This window comes from Balaenoptera physalus (genome assembly GCF_965194825.1).
Source record: "Balaenoptera physalus genome assembly, chromosome: 8".
Classification (NCBI taxonomy): domain Eukaryota; kingdom Metazoa; phylum Chordata; class Mammalia; order Artiodactyla; family Balaenopteridae; genus Balaenoptera; species Balaenoptera physalus.
In genome coordinates this window covers 74990939-75004457 of record NC_138887.1, presented here as the reverse complement: position 1 = coordinate 75004457, position 13519 = coordinate 74990939, and the positions used below count along the sequence as shown (strand labels likewise).

Sequence of the window (13519 nt, the reverse complement as noted above, 5' to 3'; positions counted from 1 at the left end):
CAGCCTTCCCCTTCAGAAACAGGGAGGGTTTTGGGTGCAGGGCGGTAAGTCATGCTTTTGAAGGTCACTCAGAAACCTCTCCTGCTCTCCAGGCAAGGCCTTCACTTTCCCAGCATTTGCCAGGCTTCCTCACTCTCTCTGCATCCTTAAGATAGTCCTATTTTGCTAAAAATATGTTAGCAACTGACATCTTGGAAAAGAATGAATGGGACAAGTCAGAGTTTGATGCTTTGCCTCTTAAAATTCACATCCAGTTTGCCAGACGGCAGGAGTGAGAATGATATTTGACGTGGACAGTTGGCCAAGCCACCCAGAGAGAGGCCCCTCCTCATCGTCAGAGCCCTCACCATGGAGCCACGTCTCCTAGCTGAGGAAACCAAGGTAATGTTCCCCTGCAGCCCACCTTCATGTGGATCCTCCCTCCCTATTTCCTCCGCATCCCTAGAAATCCTAGCTGTACATCATTAGAAATGTGATACCTAAGTATTACATTTTCAGTAATGTGCTCACATTATTCCTTCAGCCCCCAAATGTGTCGTTGCTGTATACTGTATAGAGCAGTATCCTTTGCTGTGTATTTACTGTGTTGGGATTTTTAATCAATTTTACCAAGTAATACATGCACATAGTTAGAAACTGAACATGTCCAAAACAATGTATGACAAAGAATGGCTCCCTTCCTCTGCCCCTCTCCCACCCAGGCCTTTGTTTCCCCTGCACAAGGAGCAACCCCAGTTACTAGTTTTCCTGTGTCCTCCCAGAGCTAGTCTACATATATACCAGCCTGTGTGTGTGTGTGTGTGTGTGTGTGTGTGTCCTCATGCATGTATATACACCGTATCCTTTTTGAACCTCAAGAGGTGGTACACTGTAAGCATTGTTTTTGCATATTAATTTTTTCACTCAATAGTATATCTTGGAGTTTGTTTCATATCAGAATGATCTGCCTCATTCTGTGTGCCATAATTTAACCAGTCCCCTACTGCTGAAAAACTGTGTTGTTCTCACAGTTTTTCAGCAGTAAAAGATTTTTTTTAATGTTTTTAAAGATGTTTTTTAGAAGATTAAACTGTGTTATAATCTTTTGAAATATAAACTACAGAGAATATTCTTGTGCATAGTTCTTTGGGTACAATAGACGTATCTGTGATTATATCTGTGAGTTAAAATCCTACTCTTAGATTGCTGAGTCAAAAGGCATACGTATTTTAAATTGTGACTGTAATGTTCTACGTGTTTGTCCACCTGACAGTGTATTGGGGGTAAGGGTTAAAGTATGACTAAGAGACATGTTATTAAAATAGCATTGAAAAGGGTGTTAAAGCAACTTTACACTACATTGAAGAAGTATGGAGCTTTCCGCATGTAAACTACCCTCAGAAAGCTTCTGTTGCAAGAAAACAATAACAGCATTTATCAAATCCTTAAACTACATGTCAGGCATTGTGCTTGATACACATGATTTCATTTTACCCTTAGACTACCCCATGCAGAGTAATCTTCATCCCTCCTTTCAGGATGAGGGGACTAAAGCACAGAGAAGTTAAGTAACTCACCTACCACACTAATATGTGGCAGAGCAAGGATTTGAACCCAGGCTGTGTGACTCCAGAGCTTGGATCTCAACCCCCTCGCTGCCCTGCCTTATAATAAATAACGTGGGACACAAAGACACTCACTCTGTCTGTGTGTACTGACGCTGCAGGAGCATTCCAACAAATACCGTATGTGAACAGAGTTCAGCCTCAGTAACACAAAATAAGGACAATGCTTATCCCAGTTTTGCTCATCCTGGTGGCCAAACCTTGAATGTAATAGTTAGGTTAGGCCTACAGATTGGACCTCCCAGGTCCAGGTGTCCATAGAGTGTGGGTTACACACTCTGAGTGTGTTCTTTCATTCAGGGCTTGTGCTCTGGATCCACCTCCAGCGCTCTCCACACTGCTCTGTACCTCGAAAAGCGGGCCTCCAGGGGCTGCCTGGCCCAGGCTTCCTGCCCTCTGGCTTCTGGTTTGCTTTGGCCAAAGGGAGGTACTGGCAGGAGATCAAAGGGCAGGAGTTGAGAAAGGTCAGGGTATTTATCCCCCTGGCTCCTTGCTTCCAGGCTGCAGTCTAGGACGTCTTAAATCTTGACATCTGCTTCTTGCCTCCAGTCACTAAATCTCAGATATTGCTTCTGCAGTTCTCTTTAAGAGGTCTTTTCAAACTGAGCCTTTGATTTCTTTGGAAGACTCTGTTTCCCTCTAACATGCTCTGCAAAATTCTGGCTCTGCCAGCAGAAGGCCTCTGTCTCTCTCTAAACTGGGTGTGCGTGTCTCCATCCTCTCAGGAAGAACCAGCATTGCTCTGCACACTATGACAATAGAAGTGTTGTTTGTGGAAACTCCTTTTGCTGGAATCACTTCTTTCTTGTAACAGAGGTGGCTCGCCCTCACCTTTACTTTGTCCAGGCACAACTATCCTGTGCAAAGCCATTACCTGGCCCTTCATGAAGGCTTCTCTGGGTGTTACTCTCTAATCACTTCACAGCAGATTGTATTTTCAAAGATGGATGCAGTAATATCTCCCATCCCCCCTGCTCTTCTGCAATGTGACCTTGACAGTCTTCCCATCAAGAGGTGGGATTTTTGTCCCTCTCTCCCCCTGCTTGGATCTGAGTAAGCTTGTTGTTGTTTCCATCAATGGAGTGTGGCAGAAAGGATTCGTTGTGACTTCTGAAACAGTTGGCTTTGATCTGGTCTTCTTGAAATGCTCACTCTTCAAAGGTCCCCTCTTGGGACCCTTCCTCTCAGAACTTAGCTAGCAGGCTGTGAGAAGCCCAAGGGCAGTAGCCCAGCCCACAGTCCCAGTTGAGCCAGCCTTCCACCTATCCCAGCTCAGGTAGCAGACAAGGGAGTGAAGAGTCCATGTGGGAGATAGATCCTCCAATTCCAGCAATTCCAGCCCCTCGTAGTCCAAATCTTCCCAGATGAGGCCCCAGACATTGTAGAGCAGAGAAGAACCATCCCCACTGTGGCCTTTCCAATACTTGATCCCTGGGATCCATGAGCATACTACATGATTGTTGTTTTACACCACTAAGTTCAGGGAGGTTTGTTATGCAGTCATGGTAACTGAACCACGTTGTGTGCCGCCGTGTGGTTACCTGGTGATGGGAGCAGCTGATTTGTTCAGAAGTGCACAGCCCCCAAGAACCAAACTTTAAACAACAGCCCCTCTCCACTTCTATTTTAGAAGGAGGGGAGATAACGGAAGTTTGGATTTTTCTCCAAACATCGATTCAGTGATTTGAGAACAAGTATGGGTATTTAAAGGCAAAGGATGCTATAAACATTCAATATACTGCTCAAATTCCAGTGCTACTTTTATAATGTGGGGTTGCAGGTTTTCCTTCCTTTGCTGCAATTGTCGCTAATCTTGCAGCCATCTGTACCTGCTACGATGAAAATAGAACACCCCATGCCTTCTCTCCCCGGTCCCTGCTCAGATTACATGCTTATATTAGGCTGAACCGTATGAAATTGCCATTTTGTAGGTCATAAATGGTTAAATCTCAGCAATTTCATGTGGTTCAACCTAATGCTAATCTCCATCTCCTCAAACACATCTATCACTGAATTGTATTCTGAGGTTTCAACCTAAATGGGACTTGCTCTCTGCTTTCCTTTCCTGCCCTACTCCACCTAAATTGGATTATTCTGTATCGCAGCATCTTGTCCTTTCCTCCAGAACATTTATCACAATTCGCAATTACATATGTGTTTATTATTTAATGTCTAATACCCCAACTAGACTTATGTAAACTTCATGAACACTGCACATGGTTGTTTCCCAGCCCCTGGCATGGGGCCTGGCACATCATAGCCACTCAATAAATGTCAGCTCAATTAATGTATATACAATGTGGCTCTCTTCATATGCAGGCAATGTTTTTATTCTGTTGCCAGAGTATCCTGAAAACACTGTGGTCCTTGTCATTGTATTTGGATCTGAATGTAAGCTCCTAGAGCAATGAATGGTTTCTAATCCTGACTGTCCATTAGAAACACCCAGAAAGATTTTAGAAAATGCTGAAGGGTCTGTCCTCAAATCAATCAAATCAAAGTCTCCAAGGAATGGGGGTAAGCCCAGGCATGGTTGAGAAACAGTTTTGGAAGACAGAGACCCCATCTACAGAGATCTCTGTGCCCGGTGCTGTGAAATCATGATGCTTTCTTGCTGTTGCCCCAGTGGTCAAGCTTCAAACCCCAATCAGGTAATTTTGTTCTCAGTCCCAGTTGCCTTCTTTGGGCATATTAGATATTGCCACCAACCAGTAAGCTCTTGAGAATCAATCAAACTTATTTTGCAAGCACCTTTTTCAGTGGTTGTACCAAGGGGTGGCTTTAGCTTTTCCATAGCCTCAAACAGAGCCCCAAATCCACCCCAAATAAACATGAAATCTAAATTAAAAGAGTGTGTGCTTCTAAGCAGACTCTCTAACCTCTCCTTCCAACAGTACTCTCATGCTTAGGCCCTTCCTGTAGAGAAATTCTCAAGCCATCGCATAATTTCCTTTCCTATCTTTTCAACTCTTAGGATTTTCCATAAGTCACCATTTAAGGGGAATCCACCCCCACCCCACCCCCATTTAACCTTCTTTCTGTCCTTCCACATCCATGTGAATACTGAATACCCACTGTGTAGCCTTTCTACATGCCCAGGACCAGGTCTTACCCATTAGAGGGCACACCAACCTGAATAAGGCTTAGTCCTGCCCCCAATAAGCTCACATAATGAGAAATTGAAACAAGGTGATATGTGCTGTTTTAACAACGTGTAAAAGGTGTCATTGGGACACACTGAGGAAAATGATTAGTTATTGGTAGGAGGAATAAAGGAAGGCTTCACAGAGGTGGTATTAACTGGACATTGATAAGTAGGAGTCCACTGGGTTGGAGGCAAAATGGGCAAGTGACAGGTGTCTGGGCAAATGCGAAACCTAAAAAATTAGAATAAACCCAACAGTCCTGGATGTAATCAAAATAAATCAAGCAGTAGATAGGTATACATCAACCCTTTATCCTGAATGTGGCCTCAGACCACAGAGGGCCCTCTCCTCGTTTCCTAAGAACAAGACATGCATTTGTTACTCACATTCACACAAAACAAATCCCATTTTCATAAACTTTATTGATTCCACCGTCCTGTTTACAGCTACTGATTTTATATACTCTTCTCATCAAACTGCAAGTTGATTATTTCACTTCATACATATTGTAGTAATTAGATTGCTTACTTTAATGGCATGATAGGTTTTGTACACTTTGCCAGTGACACTGCTGACAAAGCACAGTTTATCTCACTTTACTGCATTGTTCTTATTAATTCTTCCACAGCCAACTAAGCTCTTTCTCTTAGGAATTGCCTGGGAGGCAGAAAGTCTTATTTCTGTCCCACTTTGGTATTCCTAGGGCTGAGCAGAATTTTGAATTGGTCTCACTTTCCAGTAAATTCAGCCTGCCTGGTTCCGAATCAGGGTTTGTTTTGGTTATCTATTGCTGGAAAACAAACCACACCAGAACTTAGTGGCTTAAAATAACAACAGCCATTTATTGTCTTTCACATTTCTGAGAGTTAACCAGGCTCAGCTGGATGTTTCTTCTGCTCTGTGTGGTGTTGGGTGGGACTGCAGTCATCTGGGGACTTCACCAGGGTGGAACTTCTAAGTTGCCTCACCAGTGTGCTTGGCAGTTGGCACTGGCTGGTGGCTGGAAGCTCATCTGGGACTGTTGACTAGAGCACCTTAGTTCTTCTCCATTCGGTTTTTCTACATGGCTTGAGTGTCTCATAGCATAGTCTGGATTCCAAAAGGGAGCATTTCTAGCACACAAGAGAAACTGCAGGCCTCTCCAGGCTCAGCCTGGGAAGTTACACAGTGTCACTTCTGCTGCTTTCTATTGGATGAAGAAAGTCAGAGGGCCAGTGCAGACTCAAGGTGAAAGGATATAGATCCACCTCTTAATGAGAGGAGTGGCAAAGAACTTGCAGCCATGTTTAATGCACTATAGGTATTTTCTCCTCTAGAGATCAATTTGCTTGCTGAGGACACAGTATACCACAAAATGTATCTCTGACATTGCCCAACTGTTTCACAAATGTACAAGTCCTACTACATTTCTTAGAAAATCAACTCAAAGGCCAGCACCATCCCCTCCTTTTTTATACACATCTTACTACGATGGAGAATAATCAGGCCCAGGAACTATGCTTCTGTTTACTCTTCTAGCTCACTGATATGAATGACCACTGTTAAATAAAAGCATGCTTGCATTTCACTTTTTCATTTATATTTTGTCATTTTGCATTTTTGGTTGAATAATACTTCTATATCCTATTTTTTAAAATTAATTTATTTATTGTTGGCTGCATTGGGTCTTCATTGCTGCACTCCTGCTTTCTCTAGTTGCGGCGAGCGGGGGCTACTCTTCATTATGGCGCGGAGTCTTCTCATTGCGGTAGCTTCTCTTGTTGCGGAGCACGGGCTCTAGGCTCGCGGGCTTCAGTAATTGTGGCTCGTGGGCTCTAGAGTGCAGCCTCGGTAGTTGTGGCCCACAGGCTTAGTTGCTCCGCGGCAGGCATGTGGGATCTTCCCGGCCCAGGGCTCGAACCCGTGTCCTCTGCATTGGCAGACGGATTCTCAATCACTGTGCCACCAGGGAAGCCCACTTCTATATCCTTTATGAACTCGAATCAAAAAAGAGCTCTAGGGCTTCCCTGGTGGGGAAAAATAAATTAATAAATAAATAAATTTGTTTAAAAAAAAAAAAGGAGCTCTAATCAAAGCAGGTTTATATCGGTTTTCTTAAGAACAAAGGTATAAGCAAAAATACAGTTTGCCAGTTGTTCTGATCTGATGTTGAGATTAACTCTTAACCATAACATTTGTCCAAGGCAACTTTTTTTCCTAAATATTGCCAGGTTTGGTTTAACATTTTGTGTAAATTCATTTATTCATTAATTCATCCATCATTCATTCACACGTTACCTTTTGGACATGTCCACTTGGATAACCCACTTTGGCACTGTTGCTACAAGGATAAATGAGGCGGAGCCCCTGCTTGCAGTGACCCCACAATCTGTGGAAGTGAAACGTACACAACTTTGTCTGTAGCGCGCTAGATGATGATGAGGCCAATGACGGTGTAAAGCAAAGGATGAGGGAACACAGGCAAAGGGCAATCACTTCTGCCTAGGAGAGGCAATCACTTCTGCCTCAGGGAAGGCTTTGCGGAGTGTGTGGGGAGAGCGAGAAATGCCAGGGGAAGGGGCAGCAGAGGAGCTGGGAAAGGGGGACTGGGGCAGATTGGGAACAGCATTGAATGCCACGTTTTGGTCACGTTTACATAAGTAGTGGTGAGGGAGCAAAAGGTTTTTAATAAGCAACCGATGCTGTCTCGAATGGTAATGTCTTTGGCAAGGTTGTGTAGGAATTGGAGGACGTGTTTCAGGAAACAACCTGTAGAAGAAACACACAAAGATAAGAATCGGCGGCATATTCGAAAATTCACAAATGGGCCAGTATTGCTAGGGAAGTGGAGGTTGTCTGGGAAAGCCAGTGGCAGCTCACGAGGCCATTGCAGATGTGTGCCCAGGCACCCCCCCTTTGGTCCCCAATCTCCTGTCTGGGCGCCTCGGCCCCCCAGTGCATGTCTCTGTACCCCATGGTTTCTCCTGCCCATGGTGTCATAACATGATCAGACTTCCTTCCCAGGCTACCAGCCCTTCTTGACTCTTCATGCTCCCTGCATGTGGGGCTCCTTGTCAGAGCCATTGTCAGATACATTTCCTCTGCCATGCTGCCCCATGGCACATCTACCTCCTGATAAGCCCCTCCCTGATCCCTTGTCTTGTGGGAGTAGAGGGGTCACAGAGCCCCTGGCTGCTTTAACTTTCAACTTCTGAGGAAAAAACCCAAAACAACCCAGAGTTAAGATCTCAAAGCCCTTTATAATCTGTTAAGTTGTGTGCAATCAGTATTATTGCCATCATTATGAGTTCCAGAATTCTGCAAATCCTTGGTGGTCAGGAGCCTGTGTGTTTTTCATTTCCTCTAAGGCACTTGGCATGGTCCTTTCATGGTATATATGTCCTCAGTAAGTAATGATGGTAATGAATAGTGATAATGTATAGTTTATTTAATATCTGTGTTTACCCTTTCCAAGCATTGGGGTAATTTTTCTTCCAAACATTGGGGTCTGTGGACAATTTTAAGAGGTGCACTGAAGTTCAAGAGTTCTTTATTGATCCTTTTCTTTCCATTTTGGAATTTTAATAAAACAGCCACTGGCCATTAAAGCCCGCATATCATGAGAGTGTAGGAACGAAATTAAAGATGAGAAATTATTGGGACAAGGAGATACCACTTCATACCCATTAGGATGGCTATAATTAAAAAGACAGGTAAAAACAAGTGTTGATGAGGATGTGGAAAAATTAGAAACTTCATACGTTGCTGATGGAAATGTAAAACGGTGCTTTTGAAAATTTGGCAGTTCCTCAGAATGTTTAACATAGAGTTATCATATAACCCAGAAATTCCTCTCCTAGAGATGTATCCAAGAGAATTGAAAACACATTCACACTAAAATTGATACATAAACGTTCTCTAAAGTATTAGCGATAGTAGCCAAAAAGTGTAAACAATCCAAATGTCCAACTGATGAATGGGCAACTAAATGTGGTACATACATACAATGTAATATTATTCTGCCATAAAAAGGAATGAAATACTGATACATGCTACAACATGGATGAACCTTGAAAGAATTATGCTACATTAAAGAAGCCAGTCACAGAAGACCACATATTGTATGATTTTTTTACATGAGATGTTCAGAAAAGGCAACTCCATAGAGACAGAAGGTAGAATAGTGATTGCGTACGACTGTATGTCAGGCAGGGAGGGAGACAGGACAGTGACCACTAAGGGGTATGGGTTTTATTGGGAGGTGATGAAAATGTTCTCAAATTGATTGATGCTTACATAACTCCCTAAATATATTAAAAAACCATTGAATTTTACATTTTAAGTGGGTGAATTGCATGAAGGGTAAATTATATCTCAATAAAGCTCTTTCTCAAAAATAATTAGTGTGAAGAGAGATTTATAAGCATTTCAACCCTTGTTAGTGTTCACCTATCTTCTAGTTCTGACCATCCCTCCATGATGACCTCCTCAACTCTGAAAGTAGAGTTGTGACTCCTGCTACAGTTCTTTCCCTGTCCCTGCAAGGGCCAGTAACTGTGGTTCGTATCCGACTCTTAGACTTCCTTCCTTCCTGAGTCCTCCGTGGGCCATCCCCTACTTCTGCAGCATTAGCCCTGGTCCCTCAGGCTCTATAAATCACACTCTCCATTCTTCCCTCTCACTTTAAAGTGATCTGAGATACTTTGTATAAAGGATGAGGCAGCACATAAAAATAACTAGTATTGTACTGATTTTTCTCATCTGGTGGTTTGGGGGAAACATTTGTAAAATTCTAGCAAATGTGAGAAGCCACAGAAAATTGCCTCTCATTCAAGTGGAGAAGCTAGATTTTTAATTTTGTTTTATTGATCAGTGAGGTAGGTACAGTGATATTTTAATTCATAGTTTTCCTGCAGGAGCGACATTCACCCATCCTGCTGCAACTGCCAGGTCAACTTAGCTAGCGGGCCGTTCTATGTGTGCCAGAGGCAGCCGTGGAAAAGGCAGCCTCCTGGATTCCTGGGCTGGCAGCTCCCTCTCCCCAAAGTGCAAATGCAACTTGATGTATATGACTTACTAAGGGAGCACTTTGTTACATACAAGTTGGAAGAGTCTGTGTGACAGTTGAAGTCAGACCATTTTGATTTTTACATAAAGATAGTTAAACATCGCTTTGACAGGTTTATTCTAATTTGATAAAGGCGATAATTTTATGGGATGGTAACTGTTTCCTTGCAGTCCTGATACCTGCTGTTACGCTTGCATTTTCTTCTAATTGGCAGATTTTTGGGCTCCCAAGAATTTGCTCAAAAACCATTTGCAGAAGAAAGACAAATCAGAGGAGCTTGCCTTCTCTCCTGAACGATGAGTTCTAATAGTGTGGGTGAGGGGGCTATTTTTACACACAATTTACAAATGATTTCTGGCATACTCATGGACTTTTTACCTAAATTTAATTTGTATGAAAGTAATAAATGTGCTTAGTTTAAAAGTCAAATACTACTACAAGACTTTGAAAGAAAAACAGCAACCCTTTTCCCAACCGATCCCCTCCCCCAATTTCTTCTTCCATGAGATTCCAGGAAATTCTAGTTTCTTCTTCCATGAGATTCCAGGAAATTCCTTTCATCTCTTCAGCTGTACCTCCTGTTATTTACCTTCATATTTCTAAATAACAATATTATACTGCTATTTATTTTTCAGTTACAGCTATTATGCATTAACTTCCTGCCGTGGAAATCAGAATTCAGCTCTCATGCTCCTCCACCTTATCATCCGTGAAATTCCTTTTTCTTCTCTTCTCTATTGGATCCTCTAATTTTTGTTTATTTGTTGTGACTGATGTCGTTAATCTCATGTCTTGCTCTTTCTTAACTACCTTGTTTTGGTGGAGCATATCCTCTAGGAACTTTTTGAAAAGTGACACATGGGAAATTCCCTGGCGGTCCAGTGGTTAGGACTCGGTGCTTTCACTGCCGTGGCCCCAGGTGGCCCAGGTTCAATCTCTAGGTGGGGAACTAAGAACCTGCAAGCCTCGAGGCACGGCCAAAAAAAAAAAAAGGTGACACATGGAAGATACATTTTGAGATCTTGTCCTTTTTTGCCGTCATATTTGATTGAAAGCTTAGCTGGGTATGAGATTCTAGCTTGGAAATTATTTTCTCTTAGGACCTCAAAGGCATTATTCCATTGTCTTCTAACTTCTGGTACTGCTATTGAAGAGTCTGATACCATCCTGGTTCTGCATGTGATCTGTTATCTGTTCTCTCTGTCTCTGTCTCTCTGTCTCCCAGAGCTTTTATTCTTTAACCCCAGAAATCTACAATATCTTTGATATCTATCAATATCATTGTTGTGGGTTATTTTCATTCATTGTATTGGGCCTTTGTGGAGCTCATTCAATCTGAAAAATATCCTTCAGGAAAGTTTTCTTATGTAATTTCTTTGATAATTCCCTGGTCTGTTTTATTTGTTCTATCTTTCAGAAATTAGACTTCCTGAATTGATTCTCCAACTTTCTCTTCTCCATACTTTTCCCTATTTATACTATTTTCTGGAAGAGTTAGTCAGTTATCTTCCAATTCTATTACATTAAAATTTTCTGTTATCATGTATTTAATTTCCAAGAGCTTTCTATTGTACACTGGGTATTCCTCTTTTCTAGCATCTTGCTATTTCCCTTCCTCTCTGAAGATAACAATCATTATTCCCTGAAGTTTTGCCCTGATCCCTGCATTGCCTCTGTGTCCTTTACCATACTTGCATCGTGGGACAGATAACTCAATGTGCAGCTCCAACATGGCTTGAGCCAAATTAACATGAAGAAATCACTATTGAAATTTTCTTCTTTTTGTTTCTGGAGATACTGCACCATATGGAGTCTCTTCCTAATATATTTGACCCCTCCTCTCTCCTTTCAATGCATCCTCTTCTCTCCTTCTTTAATCGAGGGGCCATCATTTGATGGATCTGCTACTCTCCTATTTCTAAATTTAAAAAGAAAAAACCCCCACCTCTGAGCTTCCCTTATTCTCATAGGTTCAACTAGTAGCTCTGTGTGAACCTATAGTGCTTCAATCTCTATTTCCAAACTGTCTTGTACACAAGACCTGGTTCTGTATGCCCACTGCCTATCAGACATTTCCCTTTGAAGATTCTGACACAGTTCAAATGCAACATGTTTGCACCAAACTAACATCAAACCAATTTTCCACAAAATTAATGTCTGCTCCCAGTAGCATCTCCTTCACTCAGCCTCTCAGACTTGAAACTCGAGAACCAGTCAGTCTTGCCTTTGATCCCAATAGCTGGCAACACTCAGCTGATGGTTACTCAGAATCTGAGAGTGTTCTGCATACTAGAGACTGCGGTGAGGTTAGTGCTATGACAGGTGTAAGTCATGGTCTCTGCTCAGGGTGTTACAGTCTGTGATCTGGAAGTGCATGCGACTCAAGCTAGGGGTGTGTCTACGCATCTTCTGGATCACTACTGTTGCAGCTTGGGCTCTCCAGGAAGCAGACTCTGAGGTGGAGATTAATGCACAGAAAGTTTGGGGGCGGTGCTCTTGAGGTCAACACCCGAGTAAAGGAGGAGAAAGAAGCAGGAGTGGGCAAAGGGAAAAGTTAAGCTGTGCTGTCTTTGTGGTGGCCTCAGCAGACAGACACTAAGGGGAGTTCAGAAGCTGGGACAGCAACTCTTCAGAGACGGAACCAGGGCTTTATACGTCCATGGACCAGTCATTGGATGCAGGCGACCTTAGGAAAGGGGCTGACCTTGGACAAAGCAGCTCCCTTTAGGAGAGGCAATCCCCAAGGGCTTTCTTTCAGCAGTGGGGAGAGTCACACCTTCACCCCTGAAGGGACATGTGGCTTGTGGTGCTGCTTCCTGGCATCCAGCAGATCTGTGGACTTAAGCATAGTCTTGGTCACCTCAGAGGTAGATAACAAATAGTCAGGGGTTGGTTGACTGAGTAAAGAATTCAGAAAGAATGAGGTCATCTTTCATTCATTCATTGTATTTCATGCCAACTGAACCCACTCAGACTGCATTAGGTATTAAAGATAAAATGACAGAATTCACAGGCTCAGCCTTAAATAAGCTTGCAATCTGGTAGGGACTACCAAAAAGTAAGCAAATACTATAATACCATGAGAATTATAAAACAGAGGATTATGGACTAAAAATGCACTTTCAAAGAAGATTTAAGACATGAAAAATACCAAATGAAAAAAGAGAATACAAACTGTTCAAACAGATTTGTTTAAGCATATTTTCCAGCATATGTTTTTGTTAAACCAGTGCTAAAAAATCCCTTGCAATCTGATTTGCAAACTTTCTGAACTATTTTTAAAAATTACCGTTCACCTAGAAACACTACATGCACTGAACTGTTACAGGCAATATTGTCCTTGTCTTTTTTGCAGCATTTGATTTATTTTTTTTCCTTCTCTAAATATGTATAAATATATGTATAGAAAAAAATTCTGGAAAGAAATTCACCAAACTATTAACAGTACTTATAACCCCAAGTTGTTAACTTTTTTTTTTTTTTTTTAAATTTTTATTTATTTATTTATTTATTTATTGGCTGTGTTGGGTCTTCGTTTCTGTGCGAGGGCTTTCTCCAGTTGCGGCAAGCGGGGGCCACTCTTCATCGCGGTGCGCGGGCCTCTCACTGTCGCGGCCTCTCTTGTTGCGGAGCACAGGCTCCAGACACGCAGGCTCAGCAATTGTGGCTCACGGGCCCAGTTGCTCCGCGGCATGTGGGATCCTCCCAGACCAGGCCTCGAA

At 42.5% G+C, this 13519-nt stretch overlaps 2 long non-coding RNA genes across 2 annotated transcripts in view; one reads left to right on the top strand and one right to left on the bottom strand.

Moving 5' to 3' along the window:
* LOC309665605 overlaps positions 1-6812 on the top strand; it is a 27812-nt gene extending 21000 nt beyond the window's left edge. The window contains exon 2 of the long non-coding RNA XR_014266568.1: positions 255-6812. This is a non-coding gene — a long non-coding RNA (uncharacterized lncRNA). The remainder of the gene's footprint in view (positions 1-254) is intronic.
* On the bottom strand, positions 5573-13519 carry LOC309665640. Its single transcript, XR_014266604.1, has 2 exons — positions 12502-13519; positions 5573-7498 (listed from the first exon to the last, which is right to left on the bottom strand). It is a non-coding gene; the product is annotated as an uncharacterized lncRNA (long non-coding RNA).